The following is a 4,468-nucleotide window of genomic DNA, read 5'->3' on the forward strand; positions in this document are numbered from 1 at the left end:
TTGTAACAGACTGTATCCAACAAAAAGGGTATCTCCTCAGTGGAAATCGGGGTGCTAGAATAGACTCCTAGCAACCAAAAAAGCCAAAAAAATCAATCAGTGTTCACCATACTGGGTGGAGTCTTGCTACTCGATGATACAATTCAATGGCTTCTCAGAATTCACTAGAAGAAAGTTCCATGAGGCCAGATATTTCTCTGTTTTTGTCCCTGCTGTATCTTATGTGTACAGAACAATGCCTGGCCCATGATAGATTCTCCATAAATATCTGTTGAATGACTGAATGAATAAGTGAATGAATTACTGGAGAAGCTGTATGGCATGATGGTTAAGATATAGATTTGGAGTTAGGCTACCATGGTTCAAAGCCCAACTCTGCTACTTTCTAGCTGTGTTAACCTTGGGTGGGCACATAACTTCTCTATGCTTAGGTTTCCTCATAGTTCAAGTGGCACTGCTGATAACAAGACCAACTTAGTAAGGTTTTGCTTAGAATGTGCTTGGAACAGTGCTAATTATGTTGAGAGCCCTGGTAGCACAACGGGTAATTGCTCAGCGGCTAACCAAAAGACTGGCAGTTTGAATCCACCTAGTGGCTCTGTGGGAGAAAGACCTGGTGATCTGCTTCCGTAAAGATTACAGCGAAGAAAGCCCTATGGGGCATTCTACTCTGTCACATGGGGTCACTATGAGTCAGAGTCAACTTGAAGGCACACAACAATTATGTAGACTATTGTTTTAGCTAACTAGAACTGTGTAACAAACTACCCCAAAACTCAGTGGTTCAAATCAATATTTTATTTATTTGCTCATGCTTCTATAATCTGGGCAGGAGTTAGCAGGGACTTTTCACCTCTGCTCATTGTGATGTCTTCTAGGGCTAGAACATCCATGATGGCTTCTTGGTTCACACATTTAGCACATAAGCAAAGATGGCCAAAATGTCTGGGACCTTGGTTCTTCCTGTGTGCTGGGTTCTCAATTCTCCTCCATGCCTCCATGGTGTCTTAGGATTTCTCTTTCTTCATGTGACTTTTCATGTGGTCTCTCTAAGGGGTCTGTGGGACAAATAATTTAATTTTGGTCTTTGCCCTTGTTTCCTGAGAAATAACTCTAAATCCTTGGAATTTTAGGAGTAATTTAGACACCTTTGTTATCTAAACAGCCCTGGTGGCACAGTGGTTAAGAGTTCGGTGGCTAAGCAAGAGGCCAACAGTTCAAATCCACCAGCTGCTCCTTGGAAACTCTATGGGGCAGTTCTACTCTGTCCTATAGGGTCACTATGAGTCATAATTGACTCGACAGCAACGGGTTTGGGTTGGGTTATCTAAACAACACCTGAGTATTTGTGCAAATTACTAGGGGGTTGGCCAGGCCACAAAGAACAGCTGGTAGCCTGATATCAGCTGACCTCAGGGAAGGAGAGGAGCATGAGTCAATCAATCTTACCTATGCAATGAGGCCTCAGTCATGGCTAGGCAACAAGGCTCCAATAAAGTATCTAGACATGGAAGCTCCAGTGGCTTCCTGGTTGGTGAAAGACATCTGTGCATGTGGGAGTGTAGCATGTCCCTTGGTACATAGAAGTTTCACATTTGGAACGCTTCCAGACCTTGCCCTATGCAACTCTTCTTTGTACTGATCCTGATTTGTATTCTTTTTGCTATTATAAAGCTGTAATCATAAATATAGTACTTTCCATGAGCATCTGTGAGTCATTCCAGCAAATTATTGAACTCAAAGGAGTAGTGGGAGCCAGCAGATCAGAAGTGAAGGATCCCAGGGGGCACTCCTGAGTTTGCAGCTGGCATAATGAAAGGATAGTGGGAAAACCCCAAATCTATGGTCAGCAGGTCAGAAGTTAGGGTGTTGTATGGACTTCCAAACTTGTCACTGGTGTCTGCTTATTTGGCAGTCTGAAGGACAGTGTCCTTTCAACTTGTGAGATCTGACCAAGCTCTGAGTGACTAGGGTAGAGAAAGAAGTGTTATCTGTGTGGCTAGTGTCAGAACTGGATAGAGAAAAAGCAGGAAAGTGGGGATTTGTTATATTCTCATAGTTGAGGACAGGATAGTGGGATTCTGAGAATTCCACGTGACGTAGTTGGCATCAGAAGTGAGATTTTCCGCTTAACACAAGGTCTCTCCAGCAGGGTAACCAGACTGCTTACCTGGAAGCTCAGGGCTCCCAAGAGTGCAGAAATGGGAGCTTTAAGGCCTTCGTGAGGCTTAGTTCTTCTTAAGCCTTAAGATCTTAAGGCTTAGGCTGCATTCTATTGATTTTTCAACCTCAGCACTACTGACATTTTAGGCCTGATAATTCTTTGTTATGGAGGGCTGTCCGGTGCATTGTAGGATCTTTAGCAGCACCCCTGGCCTTTATGTACTAGATGCCAGTAGCATCCCCCTTGCCCAGGTTGTGACAAACAAAAGTGTCTCCAGACATTGGCAAATGTCCTTTGGGAGGCAAAATTTCCCCTGGATGAGAACCGTTGGGTTAAAGCAAGTCATAGGTCCAGTGTAGATTCAATGGGAGAGACTATCCAAGTGGGAATACCAGAAGACATGGTTCATTGAGGCCATCAGTGTAATAGACTCCTACCACTATTATTATCTCTGAGCATTGCTTGCCCCAGGAATCCCTGTCCCTGAATTCTGCTCACCAGTGGAGCCATCTCTTCCTCTTCCTGATGGGCTCCTCATTCTAACTACTTCTCTGGATGATCCCTCTTGTCATTGGCAGTGCTGTGCAGTTTCCATGTCTCTTTGCTGCTCTTGGCTTCCTCTCCTGCACCAACCTATTGGCCAGCTTAGTACTGGTTCTCTACTCTCTTTCCCATCCCACTGCGGTTAACTGAGCTATCCCTAGTGCTCTCATCATAGCACATGGTCAGGCTCTGGGTGCTCAGTTCACACTAATTAAATGGATAGGGCTGATCTTGCAGCTTCTGAATATGTCATACTCTATCATACCCACATGCATTAGTCATGGCTGTGCTCTCTCCGTGGAAGTTACTTGCCATATCACTTCTCCCCTCGAGCTCCTATTTTTTCCTTCAAGATTCAGCTCATCAGCCACCTCCTCTAGGAAACCTTCCTGGGCATCCTATTCTCCAGTTCAATTTAGCAGTTTCTTGAGAACAGAGGTCATGTCATACTCATCCTCATGTTCACAGCAGAACCTATTCCATGGAGACTATTTCTTAGATCAATGAATGAATGATTTAGGAGCCAAGAGAAAGAGTTTAAAATTTGAGGATGGCTGAGGAAGTGAGGGAGTGTGTCATGTCATTATCTGGGAAAGAGACTTCTGGGCAGAAGGAGCAGTACGTTCAAGAGTCCTGAGGCTGGAGTGGCTATGGTGTGTTTGAAGAATAGCAAGGAGGACAGCATGACCGGAGGAGAGTAAGAGAGGAGGACAGCAGCTGGAGATGAGGCCAGAGAGGTGAGAGAGGCTAGATCATTTGACTTCTAAGCCAAGGCAAGGGCTCTAGTTTTTTGTTTTGCAGTTTTATAACTTACTTGATAATCAGCTGTTAGTTTTCATCCACATTGGTTGTCTGTAGGCTTTCGACAGTAGTGAAGGTACATAAGTAACCAATATACAGAGCTTATTTGGTGAATCTTCATCCTGGACAACCGTGCACGGATACGGTTTAGTACATTCCTTATTCCTTTGGCCCAGACAGCTTTGTTGAGCCTGGTATCAATGCGCATATCTAGTGTTCCCATCTCCTTCATGGCAAATTTCCCAATCTCCTTGAGCGTCCAAGGAGTATGCTTTTTGAAGCTCGCTCTATGGATGCTCTTGTGAATGTTGATAGTGTACTCTCTGGCCACTGCTTTGTTGATAGCAGAAGGGCCGTTCTTCTCACCATCCTTCTTTGCGGGAGCCATAGTGCCAGGACCAGGTTGGAAAGAAAAGTGGAGAGAGCTCTAGATTTAATTCTGAATGAGATGAGAAGCCTTTAGGGGAGTTTTTGTGCAGAGAAGTCACTTCAATTGACCTGTTTTTAGAGGACTTTCCTAGCTTCTGGGTTGAGGATAGATTATGGCAGGGCCAGAGAAAAAGCAGTGAGACCAGTTAGGATACTATTGCAATAGTCTGGAAAGAGATGATGATGGCCTTTCCTGGTGAATCAAATGTGAGATATTAGAGAAGGAGAAGTATCAGAGATGATTTCATGGTTTGAGAAAGAAGCATCAAGGACCACATTCTAAGAGGGAGAGACTATTTACAAATCGAAACCAAAAGTTCATGTTGTTTTTTAAAAAAATATATATATATATATTTCGGTGAAAATATATACATAGAAAAACACAGCCATACAACAATTTCTACATGTACAATTCAGTGACATTAGTTACATTTTTCATGTTGTGTCATCATTCTCACTCTCTCTACTCAAATTATGTCACCACCGTTAACATGGACTCACTGTTCCCTAAAATTCTTATTTATGCTTTAG

The 4,468-nt window shown here is 43.5% G+C and overlaps 1 pseudogene; it reads right to left on the reverse strand.

Annotated features, from left to right (window-relative positions):
• Window positions 1-972: 972 nt before the first annotated feature.
• On the reverse strand, window positions 973-3,896 carry LOC101348885 (60S ribosomal protein L31 pseudogene; annotated as a pseudogene).
• Window positions 3,897-4,468: the final 572 nt, after the last annotated feature.

The sequence above is a fragment of the Trichechus manatus genome, unplaced genomic scaffold, assembly GCF_000243295.1.
Source record: "Trichechus manatus latirostris isolate Lorelei unplaced genomic scaffold, TriManLat1.0 scaffold00105, whole genome shotgun sequence".
Taxonomy (NCBI): domain Eukaryota; kingdom Metazoa; phylum Chordata; class Mammalia; order Sirenia; family Trichechidae; genus Trichechus; species Trichechus manatus.